This window comes from Lissotriton helveticus, chromosome 10, assembly GCF_964261635.1.
Source record: "Lissotriton helveticus chromosome 10, aLisHel1.1, whole genome shotgun sequence".
NCBI classification, from domain to species: Eukaryota; Metazoa; Chordata; class Amphibia; order Caudata; family Salamandridae; genus Lissotriton; species Lissotriton helveticus.
This window is the reverse complement of record NC_136071.1, coordinates 589714051-589741882: the sequence shown is the minus strand read 5'-3', so window position 1 is coordinate 589741882 and position 27832 is coordinate 589714051. Positions and strand designations below refer to the sequence as shown.

General features: G+C 47.3%; 50 non-coding genes across 50 annotated transcripts; all 50 read right to left on the bottom strand.

The window, feature by feature from the left end:
• Window positions 1-125: 125 nt before the first annotated feature.
• On the bottom strand, window positions 126-237 carry TRNAL-CAA (transfer RNA leucine (anticodon CAA)). The gene is made up of 2 exons: window positions 200-237; window positions 126-171 (listed from the first exon to the last, which is right to left on the bottom strand). It is a non-coding gene; the product is annotated as a tRNA-Leu (tRNA).
• Window positions 238-532: 295 nt separating this feature from the next.
• On the bottom strand, window positions 533-605 carry TRNAV-AAC (transfer RNA valine (anticodon AAC)). Its single transcript has one exon. It is a non-coding gene; the product is annotated as a tRNA-Val (tRNA).
• Window positions 606-990: 385 nt separating this feature from the next.
• On the bottom strand, window positions 991-1062 carry TRNAP-AGG (transfer RNA proline (anticodon AGG)). Its single transcript has one exon. It is a non-coding gene; the product is annotated as a tRNA-Pro (tRNA).
• Window positions 1063-1496: 434 nt separating this feature from the next.
• Window positions 1497-1569, bottom strand: TRNAV-UAC (transfer RNA valine (anticodon UAC)). Its single transcript has one exon. It is a non-coding gene; the product is annotated as a tRNA-Val (tRNA).
• A 384-nt stretch (window positions 1570-1953) lies between these two features.
• On the bottom strand, window positions 1954-2025 carry TRNAP-CGG (transfer RNA proline (anticodon CGG)). Its single transcript has one exon. It is a non-coding gene; the product is annotated as a tRNA-Pro (tRNA).
• A 941-nt stretch (window positions 2026-2966) lies between these two features.
• TRNAL-CAA (transfer RNA leucine (anticodon CAA)) lies at window positions 2967-3078 on the bottom strand. Its single transcript has 2 exons — window positions 3041-3078; window positions 2967-3012 (listed from the first exon to the last, which is right to left on the bottom strand). It is a non-coding gene; the product is annotated as a tRNA-Leu (tRNA).
• A 295-nt stretch (window positions 3079-3373) lies between these two features.
• On the bottom strand, window positions 3374-3446 carry TRNAV-AAC (transfer RNA valine (anticodon AAC)). Its single transcript has one exon. It is a non-coding gene; the product is annotated as a tRNA-Val (tRNA).
• Window positions 3447-3831: 385 nt separating this feature from the next.
• On the bottom strand, window positions 3832-3903 carry TRNAP-AGG (transfer RNA proline (anticodon AGG)). Its single transcript has one exon. It is a non-coding gene; the product is annotated as a tRNA-Pro (tRNA).
• A 434-nt stretch (window positions 3904-4337) lies between these two features.
• Window positions 4338-4410, bottom strand: TRNAV-UAC (transfer RNA valine (anticodon UAC)). The gene has a single exon. It is a non-coding gene; the product is annotated as a tRNA-Val (tRNA).
• A 384-nt stretch (window positions 4411-4794) lies between these two features.
• TRNAP-CGG (transfer RNA proline (anticodon CGG)) lies at window positions 4795-4866 on the bottom strand. The gene has a single exon. It is a non-coding gene; the product is annotated as a tRNA-Pro (tRNA).
• Window positions 4867-5807: 941 nt separating this feature from the next.
• On the bottom strand, window positions 5808-5919 carry TRNAL-CAA (transfer RNA leucine (anticodon CAA)). The gene is made up of 2 exons: window positions 5882-5919; window positions 5808-5853 (listed from the first exon to the last, which is right to left on the bottom strand). It is a non-coding gene; the product is annotated as a tRNA-Leu (tRNA).
• A 295-nt stretch (window positions 5920-6214) lies between these two features.
• TRNAV-AAC (transfer RNA valine (anticodon AAC)) lies at window positions 6215-6287 on the bottom strand. The gene has a single exon. It is a non-coding gene; the product is annotated as a tRNA-Val (tRNA).
• A 385-nt stretch (window positions 6288-6672) lies between these two features.
• On the bottom strand, window positions 6673-6744 carry TRNAP-AGG (transfer RNA proline (anticodon AGG)). Its single transcript has one exon. It is a non-coding gene; the product is annotated as a tRNA-Pro (tRNA).
• Window positions 6745-7178: 434 nt separating this feature from the next.
• TRNAV-UAC (transfer RNA valine (anticodon UAC)) lies at window positions 7179-7251 on the bottom strand. The gene has a single exon. It is a non-coding gene; the product is annotated as a tRNA-Val (tRNA).
• Window positions 7252-7635: 384 nt separating this feature from the next.
• On the bottom strand, window positions 7636-7707 carry TRNAP-CGG (transfer RNA proline (anticodon CGG)). The gene has a single exon. It is a non-coding gene; the product is annotated as a tRNA-Pro (tRNA).
• A 940-nt stretch (window positions 7708-8647) lies between these two features.
• Window positions 8648-8759, bottom strand: TRNAL-CAA (transfer RNA leucine (anticodon CAA)). Its single transcript has 2 exons — window positions 8722-8759; window positions 8648-8693 (listed from the first exon to the last, which is right to left on the bottom strand). It is a non-coding gene; the product is annotated as a tRNA-Leu (tRNA).
• A 295-nt stretch (window positions 8760-9054) lies between these two features.
• Window positions 9055-9127, bottom strand: TRNAV-AAC (transfer RNA valine (anticodon AAC)). Its single transcript has one exon. It is a non-coding gene; the product is annotated as a tRNA-Val (tRNA).
• Window positions 9128-9512: 385 nt separating this feature from the next.
• On the bottom strand, window positions 9513-9584 carry TRNAP-AGG (transfer RNA proline (anticodon AGG)). Its single transcript has one exon. It is a non-coding gene; the product is annotated as a tRNA-Pro (tRNA).
• A 434-nt stretch (window positions 9585-10018) lies between these two features.
• Window positions 10019-10091, bottom strand: TRNAV-UAC (transfer RNA valine (anticodon UAC)). Its single transcript has one exon. It is a non-coding gene; the product is annotated as a tRNA-Val (tRNA).
• Window positions 10092-10475: 384 nt separating this feature from the next.
• Window positions 10476-10547, bottom strand: TRNAP-CGG (transfer RNA proline (anticodon CGG)). The gene has a single exon. It is a non-coding gene; the product is annotated as a tRNA-Pro (tRNA).
• A 941-nt stretch (window positions 10548-11488) lies between these two features.
• Window positions 11489-11600, bottom strand: TRNAL-CAA (transfer RNA leucine (anticodon CAA)). The gene is made up of 2 exons: window positions 11563-11600; window positions 11489-11534 (listed from the first exon to the last, which is right to left on the bottom strand). It is a non-coding gene; the product is annotated as a tRNA-Leu (tRNA).
• Window positions 11601-11895: 295 nt separating this feature from the next.
• Window positions 11896-11968, bottom strand: TRNAV-AAC (transfer RNA valine (anticodon AAC)). The gene has a single exon. It is a non-coding gene; the product is annotated as a tRNA-Val (tRNA).
• Window positions 11969-12353: 385 nt separating this feature from the next.
• On the bottom strand, window positions 12354-12425 carry TRNAP-AGG (transfer RNA proline (anticodon AGG)). Its single transcript has one exon. It is a non-coding gene; the product is annotated as a tRNA-Pro (tRNA).
• Window positions 12426-12859: 434 nt separating this feature from the next.
• TRNAV-UAC (transfer RNA valine (anticodon UAC)) lies at window positions 12860-12932 on the bottom strand. Its single transcript has one exon. It is a non-coding gene; the product is annotated as a tRNA-Val (tRNA).
• Window positions 12933-13316: 384 nt separating this feature from the next.
• Window positions 13317-13388, bottom strand: TRNAP-CGG (transfer RNA proline (anticodon CGG)). The gene has a single exon. It is a non-coding gene; the product is annotated as a tRNA-Pro (tRNA).
• Window positions 13389-14329: 941 nt separating this feature from the next.
• Window positions 14330-14441, bottom strand: TRNAL-CAA (transfer RNA leucine (anticodon CAA)). Its single transcript has 2 exons — window positions 14404-14441; window positions 14330-14375 (listed from the first exon to the last, which is right to left on the bottom strand). It is a non-coding gene; the product is annotated as a tRNA-Leu (tRNA).
• Window positions 14442-14736: 295 nt separating this feature from the next.
• Window positions 14737-14809, bottom strand: TRNAV-AAC (transfer RNA valine (anticodon AAC)). Its single transcript has one exon. It is a non-coding gene; the product is annotated as a tRNA-Val (tRNA).
• Window positions 14810-15194: 385 nt separating this feature from the next.
• On the bottom strand, window positions 15195-15266 carry TRNAP-AGG (transfer RNA proline (anticodon AGG)). The gene has a single exon. It is a non-coding gene; the product is annotated as a tRNA-Pro (tRNA).
• Window positions 15267-15700: 434 nt separating this feature from the next.
• Window positions 15701-15773, bottom strand: TRNAV-UAC (transfer RNA valine (anticodon UAC)). Its single transcript has one exon. It is a non-coding gene; the product is annotated as a tRNA-Val (tRNA).
• A 384-nt stretch (window positions 15774-16157) lies between these two features.
• TRNAP-CGG (transfer RNA proline (anticodon CGG)) lies at window positions 16158-16229 on the bottom strand. The gene has a single exon. It is a non-coding gene; the product is annotated as a tRNA-Pro (tRNA).
• A 940-nt stretch (window positions 16230-17169) lies between these two features.
• On the bottom strand, window positions 17170-17281 carry TRNAL-CAA (transfer RNA leucine (anticodon CAA)). Its single transcript has 2 exons — window positions 17244-17281; window positions 17170-17215 (listed from the first exon to the last, which is right to left on the bottom strand). It is a non-coding gene; the product is annotated as a tRNA-Leu (tRNA).
• Window positions 17282-17576: 295 nt separating this feature from the next.
• TRNAV-AAC (transfer RNA valine (anticodon AAC)) lies at window positions 17577-17649 on the bottom strand. Its single transcript has one exon. It is a non-coding gene; the product is annotated as a tRNA-Val (tRNA).
• A 385-nt stretch (window positions 17650-18034) lies between these two features.
• TRNAP-AGG (transfer RNA proline (anticodon AGG)) lies at window positions 18035-18106 on the bottom strand. Its single transcript has one exon. It is a non-coding gene; the product is annotated as a tRNA-Pro (tRNA).
• A 434-nt stretch (window positions 18107-18540) lies between these two features.
• On the bottom strand, window positions 18541-18613 carry TRNAV-UAC (transfer RNA valine (anticodon UAC)). The gene has a single exon. It is a non-coding gene; the product is annotated as a tRNA-Val (tRNA).
• Window positions 18614-18997: 384 nt separating this feature from the next.
• TRNAP-CGG (transfer RNA proline (anticodon CGG)) lies at window positions 18998-19069 on the bottom strand. Its single transcript has one exon. It is a non-coding gene; the product is annotated as a tRNA-Pro (tRNA).
• Window positions 19070-20010: 941 nt separating this feature from the next.
• Window positions 20011-20122, bottom strand: TRNAL-CAA (transfer RNA leucine (anticodon CAA)). Its single transcript has 2 exons — window positions 20085-20122; window positions 20011-20056 (listed from the first exon to the last, which is right to left on the bottom strand). It is a non-coding gene; the product is annotated as a tRNA-Leu (tRNA).
• Window positions 20123-20417: 295 nt separating this feature from the next.
• On the bottom strand, window positions 20418-20490 carry TRNAV-AAC (transfer RNA valine (anticodon AAC)). Its single transcript has one exon. It is a non-coding gene; the product is annotated as a tRNA-Val (tRNA).
• A 385-nt stretch (window positions 20491-20875) lies between these two features.
• TRNAP-AGG (transfer RNA proline (anticodon AGG)) lies at window positions 20876-20947 on the bottom strand. The gene has a single exon. It is a non-coding gene; the product is annotated as a tRNA-Pro (tRNA).
• Window positions 20948-21381: 434 nt separating this feature from the next.
• Window positions 21382-21454, bottom strand: TRNAV-UAC (transfer RNA valine (anticodon UAC)). The gene has a single exon. It is a non-coding gene; the product is annotated as a tRNA-Val (tRNA).
• A 385-nt stretch (window positions 21455-21839) lies between these two features.
• TRNAP-CGG (transfer RNA proline (anticodon CGG)) lies at window positions 21840-21911 on the bottom strand. Its single transcript has one exon. It is a non-coding gene; the product is annotated as a tRNA-Pro (tRNA).
• A 941-nt stretch (window positions 21912-22852) lies between these two features.
• On the bottom strand, window positions 22853-22964 carry TRNAL-CAA (transfer RNA leucine (anticodon CAA)). The gene is made up of 2 exons: window positions 22927-22964; window positions 22853-22898 (listed from the first exon to the last, which is right to left on the bottom strand). It is a non-coding gene; the product is annotated as a tRNA-Leu (tRNA).
• A 295-nt stretch (window positions 22965-23259) lies between these two features.
• Window positions 23260-23332, bottom strand: TRNAV-AAC (transfer RNA valine (anticodon AAC)). Its single transcript has one exon. It is a non-coding gene; the product is annotated as a tRNA-Val (tRNA).
• A 385-nt stretch (window positions 23333-23717) lies between these two features.
• On the bottom strand, window positions 23718-23789 carry TRNAP-AGG (transfer RNA proline (anticodon AGG)). The gene has a single exon. It is a non-coding gene; the product is annotated as a tRNA-Pro (tRNA).
• A 434-nt stretch (window positions 23790-24223) lies between these two features.
• Window positions 24224-24296, bottom strand: TRNAV-UAC (transfer RNA valine (anticodon UAC)). Its single transcript has one exon. It is a non-coding gene; the product is annotated as a tRNA-Val (tRNA).
• Window positions 24297-24681: 385 nt separating this feature from the next.
• TRNAP-CGG (transfer RNA proline (anticodon CGG)) lies at window positions 24682-24753 on the bottom strand. Its single transcript has one exon. It is a non-coding gene; the product is annotated as a tRNA-Pro (tRNA).
• A 941-nt stretch (window positions 24754-25694) lies between these two features.
• Window positions 25695-25806, bottom strand: TRNAL-CAA (transfer RNA leucine (anticodon CAA)). Its single transcript has 2 exons — window positions 25769-25806; window positions 25695-25740 (listed from the first exon to the last, which is right to left on the bottom strand). It is a non-coding gene; the product is annotated as a tRNA-Leu (tRNA).
• A 295-nt stretch (window positions 25807-26101) lies between these two features.
• On the bottom strand, window positions 26102-26174 carry TRNAV-AAC (transfer RNA valine (anticodon AAC)). Its single transcript has one exon. It is a non-coding gene; the product is annotated as a tRNA-Val (tRNA).
• Window positions 26175-26559: 385 nt separating this feature from the next.
• Window positions 26560-26631, bottom strand: TRNAP-AGG (transfer RNA proline (anticodon AGG)). Its single transcript has one exon. It is a non-coding gene; the product is annotated as a tRNA-Pro (tRNA).
• Window positions 26632-27065: 434 nt separating this feature from the next.
• TRNAV-UAC (transfer RNA valine (anticodon UAC)) lies at window positions 27066-27138 on the bottom strand. Its single transcript has one exon. It is a non-coding gene; the product is annotated as a tRNA-Val (tRNA).
• Window positions 27139-27522: 384 nt separating this feature from the next.
• On the bottom strand, window positions 27523-27594 carry TRNAP-CGG (transfer RNA proline (anticodon CGG)). Its single transcript has one exon. It is a non-coding gene; the product is annotated as a tRNA-Pro (tRNA).
• Between the last annotated feature and the right edge of the window lie 238 nt (window positions 27595-27832).

Sequence of the window (27832 nt, the reverse complement as noted above, 5' to 3'; positions counted from 1 at the left end):
GATTGAGGGCCCAGCCTGATTGTTGGTGGATTTCTCTTCACATGCTACAGGTTCCTGCAAAGATTGTGGTGTTTGCCGGGAACGCACTGCAAAAAACAGGAAGATTTACGGGTGTAAAAGGGACCTGTCAGAAGTGGGATTTGAACCCACGCCTCCATGAGGAGACCAGAAGGCTCAGCTACACTGAAGATCAAGCTCTCTTGAGTCTGGCGCCTTAGACCACTCGGCCATCCTGACGGCTCATGAGGGGGGCTTAGGTCGAACTCTTCTATCTGCACCTGCCAATGTTTCCACTTACAACCTTCACAGCAATGTCACAGGTGTAAAGGCCCCAACAATACAACATAGCTTAAACAAAATAAAAATAGGCACAAGAACGACCCCCAGATGACGGATGCAGATAACTTTGTTTCGTCTTGCAAAGGTAAAGAAAGTTTCCCACGGCTCACTGTGTTCAAAGACCACCTCTTCTTAAACTTGCATTCAGATAATAAGGTTTTAGAGTGTGCACATAAAAGCAGCCAACGCTCAGTGATTCTGCCCGGTCTCGAACCGAGGACCTTTCGCGTGTTAGGCGAACGTGATGACCACTACACTACAGAAACGACCTTGCTGCTTGCTACTGTTAAAGCAAAGTTCCTCTCAAGGCTTCACCCTACTTCTATTCTGCTGTATCAGCAGCGGCTCAGAATGTGCAGAACAAGTGTGAAAACCTCAGAGATATCATCCAACATGCTTGCAATTAGACGTATTCAAAATTTACTTGTGCAGGCATCGACAGACAAATATCTGATGCCTAAATGTCTGCGAGTACAGCTTGGGAAAGCATCACCTGGGACACACTGAGACTAAGCAGGTAGGCAGAAAAAGCACGGTGATCCATTTTTCTTCTGAGGTTAGGAATATGTTGCGCAACAATGCACCGAGTATTACTAGAAATAGTCAGGCATAGTGCATTTTTAGTACGATTTGTATGTTTAGCTCTAAAAAGGGCTCGTCCGGGATTTGAACCCGGGACCTCTCGCACCCTAAGCGAGAATCATACCCCTAGACCAACGAGCCACGCAAGAGTCACCTCTGACATGGCTCCAGGGGTTAGTGGCAGCTAGTCGGTGAATGCTTCACCCAAAGCAAGCAACTGCACATGTTGCTCTCTTCTGCAATATGATTGCTGTCTTTTCCATGGCCGTCATCAAACAAGAAATTAAAAAGCCTCTGTCCTTCAGACAGTTTGTTTTTTCTAAGTGTCTGCTTGCGGTGAGGACAAGAAAAGCATTTCTGCTCTCATTCCTTGCTTTCATGAAGTAGGCCCACCCTTCAGAGCAAAGGGCGAGCAAGCGAATGGCGCAAGCTATCGTCACTTCTCTTTTCGAGCTGTCACTGAGATCCCTGGAGCACACTACGTCAGGTTGGTGAGGGATAGACAGCCTCTATTATCTCAGCTTTCCTATAAAGTCAGCCAGTAAAGGCAAACACTGTTAAAAACAGCAAACCGCTGTTTCTGCCCGGTCTCGAACCAAGGACCTTTCGCGTGTAAGGCGAACGTGAAAACCACTACACTACAGAAACAGACACTAACTCAGGAATCTTGTTGGCATGTATTGGGCTGGAATGCACAGACTAAGGGCCAATGTCCTTGAAGCTCAAAGTTGGGCTCTCCTTACCCGGTCTCTATTTCTTTGGAAGACAGGAATGAGGACCACTTTTATTCCAAGAGGCGATTTTGAAACCATATCCTGAAATTACACTAGAAAAACACTATGCATGTAATGTTCCTACCATGCTGGTCTGGCCCAGAAAAGCAGTTGCAAAGAAGTCCTGCACTCCTTTATCCCGCCACAAGTGGAAAATAGCGTGCAGGGTAAGGAACTTTCTCGACATACACAGCGTCTTATAGCATTGAAAAGAAGAAATGCTCCTATATTACAAGCATCCTGAAAATGTCCACAGCATGGGCTCGTCCGGGATTTGAACCCGGGACCTCTCGCACCCGAAGCGAGAATCATACCCCTAGACCAACGAGCCTGAGTGGCCAGGAGACATTTTGAACAATTTCTGAAGCGTCTTTCAGAAAAAAAGCAGGGCTATTTGGCTAGTCTCCCTCTAAGTGAGCCTCACAACGTCATGTTTTCTCTCAAGTTGTTGTTTTTTCACTCTAGCAAGAAAGGGGGCAGCCAATCTCCTATCAGCCAGTGAGCAGAAAAAAGGCACAGATGAGAACAGCAAGCACTTTCTGGCAATTGTTCTCCTCTGCAAGTCCTGGACCCTTGCCCCATAGACTTCCACACCAGAAGCAATGAAGGGCCCACCATTTCCTGCGCCTGAGAAAGAGGGGTTTGATATTTGGATTCAAACGCGCTCGCTCAGCGCTCGATCAGGCTCGATCAGGCGAGATTTATATGAGTGGCTCACAGGCCTGAAACACTAACCTGGGAGACCCAGAGTGGCTGACTTCTCAGTATAGCCATTGTTGGGCGAGTCACCTCCTTTCCTCCTGCCTCAATCTAGAATTGGCTGCAAATCATAAGAGAGAGTGCAATGCCCGTGTGCAGTGCCTACTCCCAGCTACCTCTCTGTCTTCCTTATGTAAATTAGAATTTGCAAGGGGGGAACCAATGGCATTCTGCTCCTCCCACATAACCAGGAAGCCCTGTTGAACATGTCTGCCTGTGTTTTTGCAGGGACAGTGCCTTCTCTGCCCAAAAGGTGGCAGGAGAGCCTCACAACAAATGATGGGATCAACTGCTTAGTTAGAAACCCAGCAAGGCAGTTACTGTGATGGAGTGCAAATTTAATGGAAGGTGTGCCTGAGGTGTCATTTCCAGAAATCCATGGAATTGTGATTGAGGGCCCAGCCTGATTGTTGGTGGATTTCTCTTCACATGCTACAGGTTCCTGCAAAGATTGTGGTGTTTGCCGGGAACGCACTGCAAAAAACAGGAAGATTTACGGGTGTAAAAGGGACCTGTCAGAAGTGGGATTTGAACCCACGCCTCCATGAGGAGACCAGAAGGCTCAGCTACACTGAAGATCAAGCTCTCTTGAGTCTGGCGCCTTAGACCACTCGGCCATCCTGACGGCTCATGAGGGGGGCTTAGGTCTAACTCTTCTATCTGCACCTGCCAATGTTTCCACTTACAACCTTCACAGCAATGTCACAGGTGTAAAGGCCCCAACAATACAACATAGCTTAAACAAAATAAAAATAGGCACAAGAACGACCCCCAGATGACGGATGCAGATAACTTTGTTTCGTCTTGCAAAGGTAAAGAAAGTTTCCCACGGCTCACTGTGTTCAAAGACCACCTCTTCTTAAACTTGCATTCAGATAATAAGGTTTTAGAGTGTGCACATAAAAGCAGCCAACGCTCAGTGATTCTGCCCGGTCTCGAACCGAGGACCTTTCGCGTGTTAGGCGAACGTGATGACCACTACACTACAGAAACGACCTTGCTGCTTGCTACTGTTAAAGCAAAGTTCCTCTCAAGGCTTCACCCTACTTCTATTCTGCTGTATCAGCAGCGGCTCAGAATGTGCAGAACAAGTGTGAAAACCTCAGAGATATCATCCAACATGCTTGCAATTAGACGTATTCAAAATTTACTTGTGCAGGCATCGACAGACAAATATCTGATGCCTAAATGTCTGCGAGTACAGCTTGGGAAAGCATCACCTGGGACACACTGAGACTAAGCAGGTAGGCAGAAAAAGCACGGTGATCCATTTTTCTTCTGAGGTTAGGAATATGTTGCGCAACAATGCACCGAGTATTACTAGAAATAGTCAGGCATAGTGCATTTTTAGTACGATTTGTATGTTTAGCTCTAAAAAGGGCTCGTCCGGGATTTGAACCCGGGACCTCTCGCACCCTAAGCGAGAATCATACCCCTAGACCAACGAGCCACGCAAGAGTCACCTCTGACATGGCTCCAGGGGTTAGTGGCAGCTAGTCGGTGAATGCTTCACCCAAAGCAAGCAACTGCACATGTTGCTCTCTTCTGCAATATGATTGCTGTCTTTTCCATGGCCGTCATCAAACAAGAAATTAAAAAGCCTCTGTCCTTCAGACAGTTTGTTTTCTCTAAGTGTCTGCTTGCGGTGAGGACAAGAAAAGCATTTCTGCTCTCATTCCTTGCTTTCATGAAGTAGGCCCACCCTTCAGAGCAAAGGGCGAGCAAGCGAATGGCGCAAGCTATCGTCACTTCTCTTTTCGAGCTGTCACTGAGATCCCTGGAGCACACTACGTCAGGTTGGTGAGGGATAGACAGCCTCTATTATCTCAGCTTTCCTATAAAGTCAGCCAGTAAAGGCAAACACTGTTAAAAACAGCAAACCGCTGTTTCTGCCCGGTCTCGAACCAAGGACCTTTCGCGTGTAAGGCGAACGTGAAAACCACTACACTACAGAAACAGACACTAACTCAGGAATCTTGTTGGCATGTATTGGGCTGGAATGCACAGACTAAGGGCCAATGTCCTTGAAGCTCAAAGTTGGGCTCTCCTTACCCGGTCTCTATTTCTTTGGAAGACAGGAATGAGGACCACTTTTATTCCAAGAGGCGATTTTGAAACCATATCCTGAAATTACACTAGAAAAACACTATGCATGTAATGTTCCTACCATGCTGGTCTGGCCCAGAAAAGCAGTTGCAAAGAAGTCCTGCACTCCTTTATCCCGCCACAAGTGGAAAATAGCGTGCAGGGTAAGGAACTTTCTCGACATACACAGCGTCTTATAGCATTGAAAAGAAGAAATGCTCCTATATTACAAGCATCCTGAAAATGTCCACAGCATGGGCTCGTCCGGGATTTGAACCCGGGACCTCTCGCACCCGAAGCGAGAATCATACCCCTAGACCAACGAGCCTGAGTGGCCAGGAGACATTTTGAACAATTTCTGAAGCGTCTTTCAGAAAAAAAGCAGGGCTATTTGGCTAGTCTCCCTCTAAGTGAGCCTCACAACGTCATGTTTTCTCTCAAGTTGTTGTTTTTTCACTCTAGCAAGAAAGGGGGCAGCCAATCTCCTATCAGCCAGTGAGCAGAAAAAAGGCACAGATGAGAACAGCAAGCACTTTCTGGCAATTGTTCTCCTCTGCAAGTCCTGGACCCTTGCCCCATAGACTTCCACACCAGAAGCAATGAAGGGCCCACCATTTCCTGCGCCTGAGAAAGAGGGGTTTGATATTTGGATTCAAACGCGCTCGCTCAGCGCTCGATCAGGCTCGATCAGGCGAGATTTATATGAGTGGCTCACAGGCCTGAAACACTAACCTGGGAGACCCAGAGTGGCTGACTTCTCAGTATAGCCATTGTTGGGCGAGTCACCTCCTTTCCTCCTGCCTCAATCTAGAATTGGCTGCAAATCATAAGAGAGAGTGCAATGCCCGTGTGCAGTGCCTACTCCCAGCTACCTCTCTGTCTTCCTTATGTAAATTAGAATTTGCAAGGGGGGAACCAATGGCATTCTGCTCCTCCCACATAACCAGGAAGCCCTGTTGAACATGTCTGCCTGTGTTTTTGCAGGGACAGTGCCTTCTCTGCCCAAAAGGTGGCAGGAGAGCCTCACAACAAATGATGGGATCAACTGCTTAGTTAGAAACCCAGCAAGGCAGTTACTGTGATGGAGTGCAAATTTAATGGAAGGTGTGCCTGAGGTGTCATTTCCAGAAATCCATGGAATTGTGATTGAGGGCCCAGCCTGATTGTTGGTGGATTTCTCTTCACATGCTACAGGTTCCTGCAAAGATTGTGGTGTTTGCCGGGAACGCACTGCAAAAAACAGGAAGATTTACGGGTGTAAAAGGGACCTGTCAGAAGTGGGATTTGAACCCACGCCTCCATGAGGAGACCAGAAGGCTCAGCTACACTGAAGATCAAGCTCTCTTGAGTCTGGCGCCTTAGACCACTCGGCCATCCTGACGGCTCATGAGGGGGGCTTAGGTCTAACTCTTCTATCTGCACCTGCCAATGTTTCCACTTACAACCTTCACAGCAATGTCACAGGTGTAAAGGCCCCAACAATACAACATAGCTTAAACAAAATAAAAATAGGCACAAGAACGACCCCCAGATGACGGATGCAGATAACTTTGTTTCGTCTTGCAAAGGTAAAGAAAGTTTCCCACGGCTCACTGTGTTCAAAGACCACCTCTTCTTAAACTTGCATTCAGATAATAAGGTTTTAGAGTGTGCACATAAAAGCAGCCAACGCTCAGTGATTCTGCCCGGTCTCGAACCGAGGACCTTTCGCGTGTTAGGCGAACGTGATGACCACTACACTACAGAAACGACCTTGCTGCTTGCTACTGTTAAAGCAAAGTTCCTCTCAAGGCTTCACCCTACTTCTATTCTGCTGTATCAGCAGCGGCTCAGAATGTGCAGAACAAGTGTGAAAACCTCAGAGATATCATCCAACATGCTTGCAATTAGACGTATTCAAAATTTACTTGTGCAGGCATCGACAGACAAATATCTGATGCCTAAATGTCTGCGAGTACAGCTTGGGAAAGTATCACCTGGGACACACTGAGACTAAGCAGGTAGGCAGAAAAAGCACGGTGATCCATTTTTCTTCTGAGGTTAGGAATATGTTGCGCAACAATGCACCGAGTATTACTAGAAATAGTCAGGCATAGTGCATTTTTAGTACGATTTGTATGTTTAGCTCTAAAAAGGGCTCGTCCGGGATTTGAACCCGGGACCTCTCGCACCCTAAGCGAGAATCATACCCCTAGACCAACGAGCCACGCAAGAGTCACCTCTGACATGGCTCCAGGGGTTAGTGGCAGCTAGTCGGTGAATGCTTCACCCAAAGCAAGCAACTGCACATGTTGCTCTCTTCTGCAATATGATTGCTGTCTTTTCCATGGCCGTCATCAAACAAGAAATTAAAAAGCCTCTGTCCTTCAGACAGTTTGTTTTCTCTAAGTGTCTGCTTGCGGTGAGGACAAGAAAAGCATTTCTGCTCTCATTCCTTGCTTTCATGAAGTAGGCCCACCCTTCAGAGCAAAGGGCGAGCAAGCGAATGGCGCAAGCTATCGTCACTTCTCTTTTCGAGCTGTCACTGAGATCCCTGGAGCACACTACGTCAGGTTGGTGAGGGATAGACAGCCTCTATTATCTCAGCTTTCCTATAAAGTCAGCCAGTAAAGGCAAACACTGTTAAAAACAGCAAACCGCTGTTTCTGCCCGGTCTCGAACCAAGGACCTTTCGCGTGTAAGGCGAACGTGAAAACCACTACACTACAGAAACAGACACTAACTCAGGAATCTTGTTGGCATGTATTGGGCTGGAATGCACAGACTAAGGGCCAATGTCCTTGAAGCTCAAAGTTGGGCTCTCCTTACCCGGTCTCTATTTCTTTGGAAGACAGGAATGAGGACCACTTTTATTCCAAGAGGCGATTTTGAAACCATATCCTGAAATTACACTAGAAAAACACTATGCATGTAATGTTCCTACCATGCTGGTCTGGCCCAGAAAAGCAGTTGCAAAGAAGTCCTGCACTCCTTTATCCCGCCACAAGTGGAAAATAGCGTGCAGGGTAAGGAACTTTCTCGACATACACAGCGTCTTATAGCATTGAAAAGAAGAAATGCTCCTATATTACAAGCATCCTGAAAATGTCCACAGCATGGGCTCGTCCGGGATTTGAACCCGGGACCTCTCGCACCCGAAGCGAGAATCATACCCCTAGACCAACGAGCCTGAGTGGCCAGGAGACATTTTGAACAATTTCTGAAGCGTCTTTCAGAAAAAAAGCAGGGCTATTTGGCTAGTCTCCCTCTAAGTGAGCCTCACAACGTCATGTTTTCTCTCAAGTTGTTGTTTTTTCACTCTAGCAAGAAAGGGGGCAGCCAATCTCCTATCAGCCAGTGAGCAGAAAAAAGGCACAGATGAGAACAGCAAGCACTTTCTGGCAATTGTTCTCCTCTGCAAGTCCTGGACCCTTGCCCCATAGACTTCCACACCAGAAGCAATGAAGGGCCCACCATTTCCTGCGCCTGAGAAAGAGGGGTTTGATATTTGGATTCAAACGCGCTCGCTCAACGCTCGATCAGGCTCGATCAGGCGAGATTTATATGAGTGGCTCACAGGCCTGAAACACTCACCTGGGAGACCCAGAGTGGCTGACTTCTCAGTATAGCCATTGTTGGGCGAGTCACCTCCTTTCCTCCTGCCTCAATCTAGAATTGGCTGCAAATCATAAGAGAGAGTGCAATGCCCGTGTGCAGTGCCTACTCCCAGCTACCTCTCTGTCTTCCTTATGTAAATTAGAATTTGCAAGGGGGGACCAATGGCATTCTGCTCCTCCCACAAAACCAGGAAGCCCTGTTGAACATGTCTGCCTGTGTTTTTGCAGGGACAGTGCCTTCTCTGCCCAAAAGGTGGCAGGAGAGCCTCACAACAAATGATGGGATCAACTGCTTAGTTAGAAACCCAGCAAGGCAGTTACTGTGATGGAGTGCAAATTTAATGGAAGGTGTGCCTGAGGTGTCATTTCCAGAAATCCATGGAATTGTGATTGAGGGCCCAGCCTGATTGTTGGTGGATTTCTCTTCACATGCTACAGGTTCCTGCAAAGATTGTGGTGTTTGCCGGGAACGCACTGCAAAAAACAGGAAGATTTACGGGTGTAAAAGGGACCTGTCAGAAGTGGGATTTGAACCCACGCCTCCATGAGGAGACCAGAAGGCTCAGCTACACTGAAGATCAAGCTCTCTTGAGTCTGGCGCCTTAGACCACTCGGCCATCCTGACGGCTCATGAGGGGGGCTTAGGTCGAACTCTTCTATCTGCACCTGCCAATGTTTCCACTTACAACCTTCACAGCAATGTCACAGGTGTAAAGGCCCCAACAATACAACATAGCTTAAACAAAATAAAAATAGGCACAAGAACGACCCCCAGATGACGGATGCAGATAACTTTGTTTCGTCTTGCAAAGGTAAAGAAAGTTTCCCACGGCTCACTGTGTTCAAAGACCACCTCTTCTTAAACTTGCATTCAGATAATAAGGTTTTAGAGTGTGCACATAAAAGCAGCCAACGCTCAGTGATTCTGCCCGGTCTCGAACCGAGGACCTTTCGCGTGTTAGGCGAACGTGATGACCACTACACTACAGAAACGACCTTGCTGCTTGCTACTGTTAAAGCAAAGTTCCTCTCAAGGCTTCACCCTACTTCTATTCTGCTGTATCAGCAGCGGCTCAGAATGTGCAGAACAAGTGTGAAAACCTCAGAGATATCATCCAACATGCTTGCAATTAGACGTATTCAAAATTTACTTGTGCAGGCATCGACAGACAAATATCTGATGCCTAAATGTCTGCGAGTACAGCTTGGGAAAGCATCACCTGGGACACACTGAGACTAAGCAGGTAGGCAGAAAAAGCACGGTGATCCATTTTTCTTCTGAGGTTAGGAATATGTTGCGCAACAATGCACCGAGTATTACTAGAAATAGTCAGGCATAGTGCATTTTTAGTACGATTTGTATGTTTAGCTCTAAAAAGGGCTCGTCCGGGATTTGAACCCGGGACCTCTCGCACCCTAAGCGAGAATCATACCCCTAGACCAACGAGCCACGCAAGAGTCACCTCTGACATGGCTCCAGGGGTTAGTGGCAGCTAGTCGGTGAATGCTTCACCCAAAGCAAGCAACTGCACATGTTGCTCTCTTCTGCAATATGATTGCTGTCTTTTCCATGGCCGTCATCAAACAAGAAATTAAAAAGCCTCTGTCCTTCAGACAGTTTGTTTTTTCTAAGTGTCTGCTTGCGGTGAGGACAAGAAAAGCATTTCTGCTCTCATTCCTTGCTTTCATGAAGTAGGCCCACCCTTCAGAGCAAAGGGCGAGCAAGCGAATGGCGCAAGCTATCGTCACTTCTCTTTTCGAGCTGTCACTGAGATCCCTGGAGCACACTACGTCAGGTTGGTGAGGGATAGACAGCCTCTATTATCTCAGCTTTCCTATAAAGTCAGCCAGTAAAGGCAAACACTGTTAAAAACAGCAAACCGCTGTTTCTGCCCGGTCTCGAACCAAGGACCTTTCGCGTGTAAGGCGAACGTGAAAACCACTACACTACAGAAACAGACACTAACTCAGGAATCTTGTTGGCATGTATTGGGCTGGAATGCACAGACTAAGGGCCAATGTCCTTGAAGCTCAAAGTTGGGCTCTCCTTACCCGGTCTCTATTTCTTTGGAAGACAGGAATGAGGACCACTTTTATTCCAAGAGGCGATTTTGAAACCATATCCTGAAATTACACTAGAAAAACACTATGCATGTAATGTTCCTACCATGCTGGTCTGGCCCAGAAAAGCAGTTGCAAAGAAGTCCTGCACTCCTTTATCCCGCCACAAGTGGAAAATAGCGTGCAGGGTAAGGAACTTTCTCGACATACACAGCGTCTTATAGCATTGAAAAGAAGAAATGCTCCTATATTACAAGCATCCTGAAAATGTCCACAGCATGGGCTCGTCCGGGATTTGAACCCGGGACCTCTCGCACCCGAAGCGAGAATCATACCCCTAGACCAACGAGCCTGAGTGGCCAGGAGACATTTTGAACAATTTCTGAAGCGTCTTTCAGAAAAAAAGCAGGGCTATTTGGCTAGTCTCCCTCTAAGTGAGCCTCACAACGTCATGTTTTCTCTCAAGTTGTTGTTTTTTCACTCTAGCAAGAAAGGGGGCAGCCAATCTCCTATCAGCCAGTGAGCAGAAAAAAGGCACAGATGAGAACAGCAAGCACTTTCTGGCAATTGTTCTCCTCTGCAAGTCCTGGACCCTTGCCCCATAGACTTCCACACCAGAAGCAATGAAGGGCCCACCATTTCCTGCGCCTGAGAAAGAGGGGTTTGATATTTGGATTCAAACGCGCTCGCTCAGCGCTCGATCAGGCTCGATCAGGCGAGATTTATATGAGTGGCTCACAGGCCTGAAACACTAACCTGGGAGACCCAGAGTGGCTGACTTCTGAGTATAGCCATTGTTGGGCGAGTCACCTCCTTTCCTCCTGCCTCAATCTAGAATTGGCTGCAAATCATAAGAGAGAGTGCAATGCCCGTGTGCAGTGCCTACTCCCAGCTACCTCTCTGTCTTCCTTATGTAAATTAGAATTTGCAAGGGGGGAACCAATGGCATTCTGCTCCTCCCACATAACCAGGAAGCCCTGTTGAACATGTCTGCCTGTGTTTTTGCAGGGACAGTGCCTTCTCTGCCCAAAAGGTGGCAGGAGAGCCTCACAACAAATGATGGGATCAACTGCTTAGTTAGAAACCCAGCAAGGCAGTTACTGTGATGGAGTGCAAATTTAATGGAAGGTGTGCCTGAGGTGTCATTTCCAGAAATCCATGGAATTGTAATTGAGGGCCCAGCCTGATTGTTGGTGGATTTCTCTTCACATGCTACAGGTTCCTGCAAAGATTGTGGTGTTTGCCGGGAACGCACTGCAAAAAACAGGAAGATTTACGGGTGTAAAAGGGACCTGTCAGAAGTGGGATTTGAACCCACGCCTCCATGAGGAGACCAGAAGGCTCAGCTACACTGAAGATCAAGCTCTCTTGAGTCTGGCGCCTTAGACCACTCGGCCATCCTGACGGCTCATGAGGGGGGCTTAGGTCTAACTCTTCTATCTGCACCTGCCAATGTTTCCACTTACAACCTTCACAGCAATGTCACAGGTGTAAAGGCCCCAACAATACAACATAGCTTAAACAAAATAAAAATAGGCACAAGAACGACCCCCAGATGACGGATGCAGATAACTTTGTTTCGTCTTGCAAAGGTAAAGAAAGTTTCCCACGGCTCACTGTGTTCAAAGACCACCTCTTCTTAAACTTGCATTCAGATAATAAGGTTTTAGAGTGTGCACATAAAAGCAGCCAACGCTCAGTGATTCTGCCCGGTCTCGAACCGAGGACCTTTCGCGTGTTAGGCGAACGTGATGACCACTACACTACAGAAACGACCTTGCTGCTTGCTACTGTTAAAGCAAAGTTCCTCTCAAGGCTTCACCCTACTTCTATTCTGCTGTATCAGCAGCGGCTCAGAATGTGCAGAACAAGTGTGAAAACCTCAGAGATATCATCCAACATGCTTGCAATTAGACGTATTCAAAATTTACTTGTGCAGGCATCGACAGACAAATATCTGATGCCTAAATGTCTGCGAGTACAGCTTGGGAAAGCATCACCTGGGACACACTGAGACTAAGCAGGTAGGCAGAAAAAGCACGGTGATCCATTTTTCTTCTGAGGTTAGGAATATGTTGCGCAACAATGCACCGAGTATTACTAGAAATAGTCAGGCATAGTGCATTTTTAGTACGATTTGTATGTTTAGCTCTAAAAAGGGCTCGTCTGGGATTTGAACCCGGGACCTCTCGCACCCTAAGCGAGAATCATACCCCTAGACCAACGAGCCACGCAAGAGTCACCTCTGACATGGCTCCAGGGGTTAGTGGCAGCTAGTCGGTGAATGCTTCACCCAAAGCAAGCAACTGCACATGTTGCTCTCTTCTGCAATATGATTGCTGTCTTTTCCATGGCCGTCATCAAACAAGAAATTAAAAAGCCTCTGTCCTTCAGACAGTTTGTTTTCTCTAAGTGTCTGCTTGCGGTGAGGACAAGAAAAGCATTTCTGCTCTCATTCCTTGCTTTCATGAAGTAGGCCCACCCTTCAGAGCAAAGGGCGAGCAAGCGAATGGCGCAAGCTATCGTCACTTCTCTTTTCGAGCTGTCACTGAGATCCCTGGAGCACACTACGTCAGGTTGGTGAGGGATAGACAGCCTCTATTATCTCAGCTTTCCTATAAAGTCAGCCAGTAAAGGCAAACACTGTTAAAAACAGCAAACCGCTGTTTCTGCCCGGTCTCGAACCAAGGACCTTTCACGTGTAAGGCGAACGTGAAAACCACTACACTACAGAAACAGACACTAACTCAGGAATCTTGTTGGCATGTATTGGGCTGGAATGCACAGACTAAGGGCCAATGTCCTTGAAGCTCAAAGTTGGGCTCTCCTTACCCGGTCTCTATTTCTTTGGAAGACAGGAATGAGGACCACTTTTATTCCAAGAGGCGATTTTGAAACCATATCCTGAAATTACACTAGAAAAACACTATGCATGTAATGTTCCTACCATGCTGGTCTGGCCCAGAAAAGCAGTTGCAAAGAAGTCCTGCACTCCTTTATCCCGCCACAAGTGGAAAATAGCGTGCAGGGTAAGGAACTTTCTCGACATACACAGCGTCTTATAGCATTGAAAAGAAGAAATGCTCCTATATTACAAGCATCCTGAAAATGTCCACAGCATGGGCTCGTCCGGGATTTGAACCCGGGACCTCTCGCACCCGAAGCGAGAATCATACCCCTAGACCAACGAGCCTGAGTGGCCAGGAGACATTTTGAACAATTTCTGAAGCGTCTTTCAGAAAAAAAGCAGGGCTATTTGGCTAGTCTCCCTCTAAGTGAGCCTCACAACGTCATGTTTTCTCTCAAGTTGTTGTTTTTTCACTCTAGCAAGAAAGGGGGCAGCCAATCTCCTATCAGCCAGTGAGCAGAAAAAAGGCACAGATGAGAACAGCAAGCACTTTCTGGCAATTGTTCTCCTCTGCAAGTCCTGGACCCTTGCCCCATAGACTTCCACACCAGAAGCAATGAAGGGCCCACCATTTCCTGCGCCTGAGAAAGAGGGGTTTGATATTTGGATTCAAACGCGCTCGCTCAGCGCTCGATCAGGCTCGATCAGGCGAGATTTATATGAGTGGCTCACAGGCCTGAAACACTAACCTGGGAGACCCAGAGTGGCTGACTTCTCAGTATAGCCATTGTTGGGCGAGTCACCTCCTTTCCTCCTGCCTCAATCTAGAATTGGCTGCAAATCATAAGAGAGAGTGCAATGCCCGTGTGCAGTGCCTACTCCCAGCTACCTCTCTGTCTTCCTTATGTAAATTAGAATTTGCAAGGCGGGAACCAATGGCATTCTGCTCCTCCCACATAACCAGGAAGCCCTGTTGAACATGTCTGCCTGTGTTTTTGCAGGGACAGTGCCTTCTCTGCCCAAAAGGTGGCAGGAGAGCCTCACAACAAATGATGGGATCAACTGCTTAGTTAGAAACCCAGCAAGGCAGTTACTGTGATGGAGTGCAAATTTAATGGAAGGTGTGCCTGAGGTGTCATTTCCAGAAATCCATGGAATTGTGATTGAGGGCCCAGCCTGATTGTTGGTGGATTTCTCTTCACATGCTACAGGTTCCTGCAAAGATTGTGGTGTTTGCCGGGAACGCACTGCAAAAAACAGGAAGATTTACGGGTGTAAAAGGGACCTGTCAGAAGTGGGATTTGAACCCACGCCTCCATGAGGAGACCAGAAGGCTCAGCTACACTGAAGATCAAGCTCTCTTGAGTCTGGCGCCTTAGACCACTCGGCCATCCTGACGGCTCATGAGGGGGGCTTAGGTCTAACTCTTCTATCTGCACCTGCCAATGTTTCCACTTACAACCTTCACAGCAATGTCACAGGTGTAAAGGCCCCAACAATACAACATAGCTTAAACAAAATAAAAATAGGCACAAGAACGACCCCCAGATGACGGATGCAGATAACTTTGTTTCGTCTTGCAAAGGTAAAGAAAGTTTCCCACGGCTCACTGTGTTCAAAGACCACCTCTTCTTAAACTTGCATTCAGATAATAAGGTTTTAGAGTGTGCACATAAAAGCAGCCAACGCTCAGTGATTCTGCCCGGTCTCGAACCGAGGACCTTTCGCGTGTTAGGCGAACGTGATGACCACTACACTACAGAAACGACCTTGCTGCTTGCTACTGTTAAAGCAAAGTTCCTCTCAAGGCTTCACCCTACTTCTATTCTGCTGTATCAGCAGCGGCTCAGAATGTGCAGAACAAGTGTGAAAACCTCAGAGATATCATCCAACATGCTTGCAATTAGACGTATTCAAAATTTACTTGTGCAGGCATCGACAGACAAATATCTGATGCCTAAATGTCTGCGAGTACAGCTTGGGAAAGCATCACCTGGGACACACTGAGACTAAGCAGGTAGGCAGAAAAAGCACGGTGATCCATTTTTCTTCTGAGGTTAGGAATATGTTGCGCAACAATGCACCGAGTATTACTAGAAATAGTCAGGCATAGTGCATTTTTAGTACGATTTGTATGTTTAGCTCTAAAAAGGGCTCGTCCGGGATTTGAACCCGGGACCTCTCGCACCCTAAGCGAGAATCATACCCCTAGACCAACGAGCCACGCAAGAGTCACCTCTGACATGGCTCCAGGGGTTAGTGGCAGCTAGTCGGTGAATGCTTCACCCAAAGCAAGCAACTGCACATGTTGCTCTCTTCTGCAATATGATTGCTGTCTTTTCCATGGCCGTCATCAAACAAGAAATTAAAAAGCCTCTGTCCTTCAGACAGTTTGTTTTCTCTAAGTGTCTGCTTGCGGTGAGGACAAGAAAAGCATTTCTGCTCTCATTCCTTGCTTTCATGAAGTAGGCCCACCCTTCAGAGCAAAGGGCGAGCAAGCGAATGGCGCAAGCTATCGTCACTTCTCTTTTCGAGCTGTCACTGAGATCCCTGGAGCACACTACGTCAGGTTGGTGAGGGATAGACAGCCTCTATTATCTCAGCTTTCCTATAAAGTCAGCCAGTAAAGGCAAACACTGTTAAAAACAGCAAACCGCTGTTTCTGCCCGGTCTCGAACCAAGGACCTTTCGCGTGTAAGGCGAACGTGAAAACCACTACACTACAGAAACAGACACTAACTCAGGAATCTTGTTGGCATGTATTGGGCTGGAATGCACAGACTAAGGGCCAATGTCCTTGAAGCTCAAAGTTGGGCTCTCCTTACCCGGTCTCTATTTCTTTGGAAGACAGGAATGAGGACCACTTTTATTCCAAGAGGCGATTTTGAAACCATATCCTGAAATTACACTAGAAAAACACTATGCATGTAATGTTCCTACCATGCTGGTCTGGCCCAGAAAAGCAGTTGCAAAGAAGTCCTGCACTCCTTTATCCCGCCACAAGTGGAAAATAGCGTGCAGGGTAAGGAACTTTCTCGACATACACAGCGTCTTATAGCATTGAAAAGAAGAAATGCTCCTATATTACAAGCATCCTGAAAATGTCCACAGCATGGGCTCGTCCGGGATTTGAACCCGGGACCTCTCGCACCCGAAGCGAGAATCATACCCCTAGACCAACGAGCCTGAGTGGCCAGGAGACATTTTGAACAATTTCTGAAGCGTCTTTCAGAAAAAAAGCAGGGCTATTTGGCTAGTCTCCCTCTAAGTGAGCCTCACAACGTCATGTTTTCTCTCAAGTTGTTGTTTTTTCACTCTAGCAAGAAAGGGGGCAGCCAATCTCCTATCAGCCAGTGAGCAGAAAAAAGGCACAGATGAGAACAGCAAGCACTTTCTGGCAATTGTTCTCCTCTGCAAGTCCTGGACCCTTGCCCCATAGACTTCCACACCAGAAGCAATGAAGGGCCCACCATTTCCTGCGCCTGAGAAAGAGGGGTTTGATATTTGGATTCAAACGCGCTCGCTCAACGCTCGATCAGGCTCGATCAGGCGAGATTTATATGAGTGGCTCACAGGCCTGAAACACTCACCTGGGAGACCCAGAGTGGCTGACTTCTCAGTATAGCCATTGTTGGGCGAGTCACCTCCTTTCCTCCTGCCTCAATCTAGAATTGGCTGCAAATCATAAGAGAGAGTGCAATGCCCGTGTGCAGTGCCTACTCCCAGCTACCTCTCTGTCTTCCTTATGTAAATTAGAATTTGCAAGGGGGGACCAATGGCATTCTGCTCCTCCCACAAAACCAGGAAGCCCTGTTGAACATGTCTGCCTGTGTTTTTGCAGGGACAGTGCCTTCTCTGCCCAAAAGGTGGCAGGAGAGCCTCACAACAAATGATGGGATCAACTGCTTAGTTAGAAACCCAGCAAGGCAGTTACTGTGATGGAGTGCAAATTTAATGGAAGGTGTGCCTGAGGTGTCATTTCCAGAAATCCATGGAATTGTGATTGAGGGCCCAGCCTGATTGTTGGTGGATTTCTCTTCACATGCTACAGGTTCCTGCAAAGATTGTGGTGTTTGCCGGGAACGCACTGCAAAAAACAGGAAGATTTACGGGTGTAAAAGGGACCTGTCAGAAGTGGGATTTGAACCCACGCCTCCATGAGGAGACCAGAAGGCTCAGCTACACTGAAGATCAAGCTCTCTTGAGTCTGGCGCCTTAGACCACTCGGCCATCCTGACGGCTCATGAGGGGGGCTTAGGTCGAACTCTTCTATCTGCACCTGCCAATGTTTCCACTTACAACCTTCACAGCAATGTCACAGGTGTAAAGGCCCCAACAATACAACATAGCTTAAACAAAATAAAAATAGGCACAAGAACGACCCCCAGATGACGGATGCAGATAACTTTGTTTCGTCTTGCAAAGGTAAAGAAAGTTTCCCACGGCTCACTGTGTTCAAAGACCACCTCTTCTTAAACTTGCATTCAGATAATAAGGTTTTAGAGTGTGCACATAAAAGCAGCCAACGCTCAGTGATTCTGCCCGGTCTCGAACCGAGGACCTTTCGCGTGTTAGGCGAACGTGATGACCACTACACTACAGAAACGACCTTGCTGCTTGCTACTGTTAAAGCAAAGTTCCTCTCAAGGCTTCACCCTACTTCTATTCTGCTGTATCAGCAGCGGCTCAGAATGTGCAGAACAAGTGTGAAAACCTCAGAGATATCATCCAACATGCTTGCAATTAGACGTATTCAAAATTTACTTGTGCAGGCATCGACAGACAAATATCTGATGCCTAAATGTCTGCGAGTACAGCTTGGGAAAGCATCACCTGGGACACACTGAGACTAAGCAGGTAGGCAGAAAAAGCACGGTGATCCATTTTTCTTCTGAGGTTAGGAATATGTTGCGCAACAATGCACTGAGTATTACTAGAAATAGTCAGGCATAGTGCATTTTTAGTACGATTTGTATGTTTAGCTCTAAAAAGGGCTCGTCCGGGATTTGAACCCGGGACCTCTCGCACCCTAAGCGAGAATCATACCCCTAGACCAACGAGCCACGCAAGAGTCACCTCTGACATGGCTCCAGGGGTTAGTGGCAGCTAGTCGGTGAATGCTTCACCCAAAGCAAGCAACTGCACATGTTGCTCTCTTCTGCAATATGATTGCTGTCTTTTCCATGGCCGTCATCAAACAAGAAATTAAAAAGCCTCTGTCCTTCAGACAGTTTGTTTTTTCTAAGTGTCTGCTTGCGGTGAGGACAAGAAAAGCATTTCTGCTCTCATTCCTTGCTTTCATGAAGTAGGCCCACCCTTCAGAGCAAAGGGCGAGCAAGCGAATGGCGCAAGCTATCGTCACTTCTCTTTTCGAGCTGTCACTGAGATCCCTGGAGCACACTACGTCAGGTTGGTGAGGGATAGACAGCCTCTATTATCTCAGCTTTCCTATAAAGTCAGCCAGTAAAGGCAAACACTGTTAAAAACAGCAAACCGCTGTTTCTGCCCGGTCTCGAACCAAGGACCTTTCGCGTGTAAGGCGAACGTGAAAACCACTACACTACAGAAACAGACACTAACTCAGGAATCTTGTTGGCATGTATTGGGCTGGAATGCACAGACTAAGGGCCAATGTCCTTGAAGCTCAAAGTTGGGCTCTCCTTACCCGGTCTCTATTTCTTTGGAAGACAGGAATGAGGACCACTTTTATTCCAAGAGGCGATTTTGAAACCATATCCTGAAATTACACTAGAAAAACACTATGCATGTAATGTTCCTACCATGCTGGTCTGGCCCAGAAAAGCAGTTGCAAAGAAGTCCTGCACTCCTTTATCCCGCCACAAGTGGAAAATAGCGTGCAGGGTAAGGAACTTTCTCGACATACACAGCGTCTTATAGCATTGAAAAGAAGAAATGCTCCTATATTACAAGCATCCTGAAAATGTCCACAGCATGGGCTCGTCCGGGATTTGAACCCGGGACCTCTCGCACCCGAAGCGAGAATCATACCCCTAGACAAACGAGCCTGAGTGGCCAGGAGACATTTTGAACAATTTCTGAAGCGTCTTTCAGAAAAAAAGCAGGGCTATTTGGCTAGTCTCCCTCTAAGTGAGCCTCACAACGTCATGTTTTCTCTCAAGTTGTTGTTTTTTCACTCTAGCAAGAAAGGGGGCAGCCAATCTCCTATCAGCCAGTGAGCAGAAAAAAGGCACAGATGAGAACAGCAAGCACTTTCTGGCAATTGTTCTCCTCTGCAAGTCCTGGACCCTTGCCCCATAGACTTCCACACCAGAAGCAATGAAGGGCCCACCATTTCCTGCGCCTGAGAAAGAGGGGTTTGATATTTGGATTCAAACGCGCTCGCTCAGCGCTCGATCAGGCTCGATCAGGCGAGATTTATATGAGTGGCTCACAGGCCTGAAACACTAACCTGGGAGACCCAGAGTGGCTGACTTCTGAGTATAGCCATTGTTGGGCGAGTCACCTCCTTTCCTCCTGCCTCAATCTAGAATTGGCTGCAAATCATAAGAGAGAGTGCAATGCCCGTGTGCAGTGCCTACTCCCAGCTACCTCTCTGTCTTCCTTATGTAAATTAGAATTTGCAAGGGGGGAACCAATGGCATTCTGCTCCTCCCACATAACCAGGAAGCCCTGTTGAACATGTCTGCCTGTGTTTTTGCAGGGACAGTGCCTTCTCTGCCCAAAAGGTGGCAGGAGAGCCTCACAACAAATGATGGGATCAACTGCTTAGTTAGAAACCCAGCAAGGCAGTTACTGTGATGGAGTGCAAATTTAATGGAAGGTGTGCCTGAGGTGTCATTTCCAGAAATCCATGGAATTGTAATTGAGGGCCCAGCCTGATTGTTGGTGGATTTCTCTTCACATGCTACAGGTTCCTGCAAAGATTGTGGTGTTTGCCGGGAACGCACTGCAAAAAACAGGAAGATTTACGGGTGTAAAAGGGACCTGTCAGAAGTGGGATTTGAACCCACGCCTCCATGAGGAGACCAGAAGGCTCAGCTACACTGAAGATCAAGCTCTCTTGAGTCTGGCGCCTTAGACCACTCGGCCATCCTGACGGCTCATGAGGGGGGCTTAGGTCTAACTCTTCTATCTGCACCTGCCAATGTTTCCACTTACAACCTTCACAGCAATGTCACAGGTGTAAAGGCCCCAACAATACAACATAGCTTAAACAAAATAAAAATAGGCACAAGAACGACCCCCAGATGACGGATGCAGATAACTTTGTTTCGTCTTGCAAAGGTAAAGAAAGTTTCCCACGGCTCACTGTGTTCAAAGACCACCTCTTCTTAAACTTGCATTCAGATAATAAGGTTTTAGAGTGTGCACATAAAAGCAGCCAACGCTCAGTGATTCTGCCCGGTCTCGAACCGAGGACCTTTCGCGTGTTAGGCGAACGTGATGACCACTACACTACAGAAACGACCTTGCTGCTTGCTACTGTTAAAGCAAAGTTCCTCTCAAGGCTTCACCCTACTTTTATTCTGCTGTATCAGCAGCGGCTCAGAATGTGCAGAACAAGTGTGAAAACCTCAGAGATATCATCCAACATGCTTGCAATTAGACGTATTCAAAATTTACTTGTGCAGGCATCGACAGACAAATATCTGATGCCTAAATGTCTGCGAGTACAGCTTGGGAAAGCATCACCTGGGACACACTGAGACTAAGCAGGTAGGCAGAAAAAGCACGGTGATCCATTTTTCTTCTGAGGTTAGGAATATGTTGCGCAACAATGCACCGAGTATTACTAGAAATAGTCAGGCATAGTGCATTTTTAGTACGATTTGTATGTTTAGCTCTAAAAAGGGCTCGTCCGGGATTTGAACCCGGGACCTCTCACACCCTAAGCGAGAATCATACCCCTAGACCAACGAGCCACGCAAGAGTCACCTCTGACATGGCTCCAGGGGTTAGTGGCAGCTAGTCGGTGAATGCTTCACCCAAAGCAAGCAACTGCACATGTTGCTCTCTTCTGCAATATGATTGCTGTCTTTTCCATGGCCGTCATCAAACAAGAAATTAAAAAGCCTCTGTCCTTCAGACAGTTTGTTTTCTCTAAGTGTCTGCTTGCGGTGAGGACAAGAAAAGCATTTCTGCTCTCATTCCTTGCTTTCATGAAGTAGGCCCACCCTTCAGAGCAAAGGGCGAGCAAGCGAATGGCGCAAGCTATCGTCACTTCTCTTTTCGAGCTGTCACTGAGATCCCTGGAGCACACTACGTCAGGTTGGTGAGGGATAGACAGCCTCTATTATCTCAGCTTTCCTATAAAGTCAGCCAGTAAAGGCAAACACTGTTAAAAACAGCAAACCGCTGTTTCTGCCCGGTCTCGAACCAAGGACCTTTCGCGTGTAAGGCGAACGTGAAAACCACTACACTACAGAAACAGACAGTAACTCTGGAATCTTGTTGGTTTTTTATTGGGCTGGAATGCACAGACTAAGGGCCAATGTCCTTGAAGCTCAAAGTTGGGCTCTCCTTACCCGGTCTCTATTTCTTTGGAAGACAGGAATGAGGACCACTTTTATTCCAAGAGGCGATTTTGAAACCATATCCTGAAATTACACTAGAAAAACACTATGCATGTAATGTTCCTACCATGCTGGTCTGGCCCAGAAAAGCAGTTGCAAAGAAGTCCTGCACTCCTTTATCCCGCCACAAGTGGAAAATAGCGTGCAGGGTAAGGAACTTTCTCGACATACACAGCGTCTTATAGCATTGAAAAGAAGAAATGCTCCTATATTACAAGCATCCTGAAAATGTCCACAGCATGGGCTCGTCCGGGATTTGAACCCGGGACCTCTCGCACCCGAAGCGAGAATCATACCCCTAGACAAACGAGCCTGAGTGGCCAGGAGACATTTTGAACAATTTCTGAAGCGTCTTTCAGAAAAAAAGCAGGGCTATTTGGCTAGTCTCCCTCTAAGTGAGCCTCACAACGTCATGTTTTCTCTCAAGTTGTTGTTTTTTCACTCTAGCAAGAAAGGGGGCAGCCAATCTCCTATCAGCCAGTGAGCAGAAAAAAGGCACAGATGAGAACAGCAAGCACTTTCTGGCAATTGTTCTCCTCTGCAAGTCCTGGACCCTTGCCCCATAGACTTCCACACCAGAAGCAATGAAGGGCCCACCATTTCCTGCGCCTGAGAAAGAGGGGTTTGATATTTGGATTCAAACGCGCTCGCTCAGCGCTCGATCAGGCTCGATCAGGCGAGATTTATATGAGTGGCTCACAGGCCTGAAACACTAACCTGGGAGACCCAGAGTGGCTGACTTCTGAGTATAGCCATTGTTGGGCGAGTCACCTCCTTTCCTCCTGCCTCAATCTAGAATTGGCTGCAAATCATAAGAGAGAGTGCAATGCCCGTGTGCAGTGCCTACTCCCAGCTACCTCTCTGTCTTCCTTATGTAAATTAGAATTTGCAAGGGGGGAACCAATGGCATTCTGCTCCTCCCACATAACCAGGAAGCCCTGTTGAACATGTCTGCCTGTGTTTTTGCAGGGACAGTGCCTTCTCTGCCCAAAAGGTGGCAGGAGAGCCTCACAACAAATGATGGGATCAACTGCTTAGTTAGAAACCCAGCAAGGCAGTTACTGTGATGGAGTGCAAATTTAATGGAAGGTGTGCCTGAGGTGTCATTTCCAGAAATCCATGGAATTGTAATTGAGGGCCCAGCCTGATTGTTGGTGGATTTCTCTTCACATGCTACAGGTTCCTGCAAAGATTGTGGTGTTTGCCGGGAACGCACTGCAAAAAACAGGAAGATTTACGGGTGTAAAAGGGACCTGTCAGAAGTGGGATTTGAACCCACGCCTCCATGAGGAGACCAGAAGGCTCAGCTACACTGAAGATCAAGCTCTCTTGAGTCTGGCGCCTTAGACCACTCGGCCATCCTGACGGCTCATGAGGGGGGCTTAGGTCTAACTCTTCTATCTGCACCTGCCAATGTTTCCACTTACAACCTTCACAGCAATGTCACAGGTGTAAAGGCCCCAACAATACAACATAGCTTAAACAAAATAAAAATAGGCACAAGAACGACCCCCAGATGACGGATGCAGATAACTTTGTTTCGTCTTGCAAAGGTAAAGAAAGTTTCCCACGGCTCACTGTGTTCAAAGACCACCTCTTCTTAAACTTGCATTCAGATAATAAGGTTTTAGAGTGTGCACATAAAAGCAGCCAACGCTCAGTGATTCTGCCCGGTCTCGAACCGAGGACCTTTCGCGTGTTAGGCGAACGTGATGACCACTACACTACAGAAACGACCTTGCTGCTTGCTACTGTTAAAGCAAAGTTCCTCTCAAGGCTTCACCCTACTTTTATTCTGCTGTATCAGCAGCGGCTCAGAATGTGCAGAACAAGTGTGAAAACCTCAGAGATATCATCCAACATGCTTGCAATTAGACGTATTCAAAATTTACTTGTGCAGGCATCGACAGACAAATATCTGATGCCTAAATGTCTGCGAGTACAGCTTGGGAAAGCATCACCTGGGACACACTGAGACTAAGCAGGTAGGCAGAAAAAGCACGGTGATCCATTTTTCTTCTGAGGTTAGGAATATGTTGCGCAACAATGCACCGAGTATTACTAGAAATAGTCAGGCATAGTGCATTTTTAGTACGATTTGTATGTTTAGCTCTAAAAAGGGCTCGTCCGGGATTTGAACCCGGGACCTCTCACACCCTAAGCGAGAATCATACCCCTAGACCAACGAGCCACGCAAGAGTCACCTCTGACATGGCTCCAGGGGTTAGTGGCAGCTAGTCGGTGAATGCTTCACCCAAAGCAAGCAACTGCACATGTTGCTCTCTTCTGCAATATGATTGCTGTCTTTTCCATGGCCGTCATCAAACAAGAAATTAAAAAGCCTCTGTCCTTCAGACAGTTTGTTTTCTCTAAGTGTCTGCTTGCGGTGAGGACAAGAAAAGCATTTCTGCTCTCATTCCTTGCTTTCATGAAGTAGGCCCACCCTTCAGAGCAAAGGGCGAGCAAGCGAATGGCGCAAGCTATCGTCACTTCTCTTTTCGAGCTGTCACTGAGATCCCTGGAGCACACTACGTCAGGTTGGTGAGGGATAGACAGCCTCTATTATCTCAGCTTTCCTATAAAGTCAGCCAGTAAAGGCAAACACTGTTAAAAACAGCAAACCGCTGTTTCTGCCCGGTCTCGAACCAAGGACCTTTCGCGTGTAAGGCGAACGTGAAAACCACTACACTACAGAAACAGACAGTAACTCTGGAATCTTGTTGGTTTTTTATTGGGCTGGAATGCACAGACTAAGGGCCAATGTCCTTGAAGCTCAAAGTTGGGCTCTCCTTACCCGGTCTCTATTTCTTTGGAAGACAGGAATGAGGACCACTTTTATTCCAAGAGGCGATTTTGAAACCATATCCTGAAATTACACTAGAAAAACACTATGCATGTAATGTTCCTACCATGCTGGTCTGGCCCAGAAAAGCAGTTGCAAAGAAGTCCTGCACTCCTTTATCCCGCCACAAGTGGAAAATAGCGTGCAGGGTAAGGAACTTTCTCGACATACACAGCGTCTTATAGCATTGAAAAGAAGAAATGCTCCTATATTACAAGCATCCTGAAAATGTCCACAGCATGGGCTCGTCCGGGATTTGAACCCGGGACCTCTCGCACCCGAAGCGAGAATCATACCCCTAGACCAACGAGCCTGAGTGGCCAGGAGACATTTTGAACAATTTCTGAAGCGTCTTTCAGAAAAAAAGCAGGGCTATTTGGCTAGTCTCCCTCTAAGTGAGCCTCACAACGTCATGTTTTCTCTCAAGTTGTTGTTTTTTCACTCTAGCAAGAAAGGGGGCAGCCAATCTCCTATCAGCCAGTGAGCAGAAAAAAGGCACAGATGAGAACAGCAAGCACTTTCTGGCAATTGTTCTCCTCTGCAAGTCCTGGACCCTTGCCCCATAGACTTCCACACCAGAAGCAATGAAGGGCCCACCATTTCCTGCGCCTGAGAAAGAGGGGTTTGATATTTGGATTCAAACGCGCTCGCTCAGCGCTCGATCAGGCTCGATCAGGCGAGATTTATATGAGTGGCTCACAGGCCTGAAACACTCACCTGGGAGACCCAGAGTGGCTGACTTCTCAGTATAGCCATTGTTGGGCGAGTCACCTCCTTTCCTCCTGCCTCAATCTAGAATTGGCTGCAAATCATAAGAGAGAGTGCAATGCCCGTGTGCAGTGCCTACTCCCAGCTACCTCTCTGTCTTCCTTATGTAAATTAGAATTTGCAAGGGGGGAACCAATGGCATTCTGCTCCTCCCACATAACCAGGAAGCCCTGTTGAACATGTCTGCCTGTGTTTTTGCAGGGACAGTGCCTTCTCTGCCCAAAAGGTGGCAGGAGAGCCTCACAACAAATGATGGGATCAACTGCTTAGTTAGAAACCCAGCAAGGCAGTTACTGTGATGGAGTGCAAATTTAATGGAAGGTGTGCCTGAGGTGTCATTTCCAGAAATCCATGGAATTGTGATTGAGGGCCCAGCCTGATTGTTGGTGGATTTCTCTTCACATGCTACAGGTTCCTGCAAAGATTGTGGTGTTTGCCGGGAACGCACTGCAAAAAACAGGAAGATTTACGGGTGTAAAAGGGACCTGTCAGAAGTGGGATTTGAACCCACGCCTCCATGAGGAGACCAGAAGGCTCAGCTACACTGAAGATCAAGCTCTCTTGAGTCTGGCGCCTTAGACCACTCGGCCATCCTGACGGCTCATGAGGGGGGCTTAGGTCTAACTCTTCTATCTGCACCTGCCAATGTTTCCACTTACAACCTTCACAGCAATGTCACAGGTGTAAAGGCCCCAACAATACAACATAGCTTAAACAAAATAAAAATAGGCACAAGAACGACCCCCAGATGACGGATGCAGATAACTTTGTTTCGTCTTGCAAAGGTAAAGAAAGTTTCCCACGGCTCACTGTGTTCAAAGACCACCTCTTCTTAAACTTGCATTCAGATAATAAGGTTTTAGAGAGTGCACATAAAAGCAGCCAACGCTCAGTGTTTCTGCCCGGTCTCGAACCGGGGACCTTTCGCGTGTTAGGCGAACGTGATGACCACTACACTACAGAAACGACCTTGCTGCTTGCTACTGTTAAAGCAAAGTTCCTCTCAAGGCTTCACCCTACTTCTATTCTGCTGTATCAGCAGCGGCTCAGAATGTGCAGAACAAGTGTGAAAACCTCAGAGATATCATCCAACATGCTTGCAATTAGACGTATTCAAAATTTACTTGTGCAGGCATCGACAGACAAATATCTGATGCCTAAATGTCTGCGAGTACAGCTTGGGAAAGCATCACCTGGGACACACTGAGACTAAGCAGGTAGGCAGAAAAAGCACGATGATCCATTTTTCTTCTGAGGTTAGGAATATGTTGCGCAACAATGCACCGAGTATTACTAGAAATAGTCAGGCATAGTGCATTTTTAGTACGATTTGTATGTTTAGCTCTAAAAAGGGCTCGTCCGGGAGTTGAACCCGGGACCTCTCGCACCCTAAGCGAGAATCATACCCCTAGACCAACGAGCCACGCAAGAGTCACCTCTGACATGGCTCCAGGGGTTAGTGGCAGCTAGTCGGTGAATGCTTCACCCAAAGCAAGCAACTGCACATGTTGCTCTCTTCTGCAATATGATTGCTGTCTTTTCCATGGCCGTCATCAAACAAGAAATTAAAAAGCCTCTGTCCTTCAGACAGTTTGTTTTCTCTAAGTGTCTGCTTGCGGTGAGGACAAGAAAAGCATTTCTGCTCTCATTCCTTGCTTTCATGAAGTAGGCCCACCCTTCAGAGCAAAGGGCGAGCAAGCGAATGGCGCAAGCTATCGTCACTTCTCTTTTCGAGCTGTCACTGAGATCCCTGGAGCACACTACGTCAGGTTGGTGAGGGATAGACAGCCTCTATTATCTCAGCTTTCCTATAAAGTCAGCCAGTAAAGGCAAACACTGTTAAAAACAGCAAACCGCTGTTTCTGCCCGGTCTCGAACCAAGGACCTTTCGCGTGTAAGGCGAACGTGAAAACCACTACACTACAGAAACAGACACTAACTCAGGAATCTTGTTGGCATGTATTGGGCTGGAATGCACAGACTAAGGGCCAATGTCCTTGAAGCTCAAAGTTGGGCTCTCCTTACCCGGTCTCTATTTCTTTGGAAGACAGGAATGAGGACCACTTTTATTCCAAGAGGCGATTTTGAAACCATATCCTGAAATTACACTAGAAAAACACTATGCATGTAATGTTCCTACCATGCTGGTCTGGCCCAGAAAAGCAGTTGCAAAGAAGTCCTGCACTCCTTTATCCCGCCACAAGTGGAAAATAGCGTGCAGGGTAAGGAACTTTCTCGACATACACAGCGTCTTATAGCATTGAAAAGAAGAAATGCTCCTATATTACAAGCATCCTGAAAATGTCCACAGCATGGGCTCTTCCGGGATTTGAACCCGGGACCTCTCGCACCCGAAGCGAGAATCATACCCCTAGACCAACGAGCCTGAGTGGCCAGGAGACATTTTGAACAATTTCTGAAGCGTCTTTCAGAAAAAAAGCAGGGCTATTTGGCTAGTCTCCCTCTAAGTGAGCCTCACAACGTCATGTTTTCTCTCAAGTTGTTGTTTTTTCACTCTAGCAAGAAAGGGGGCAGCCAATCTCCTATCAGCCAGTGAGCAGAAAAAAGGCACAGATGAGAACAGCAAGCACTTTCTGGCAATTGTTCTCCTCTGCAAGTCCTGG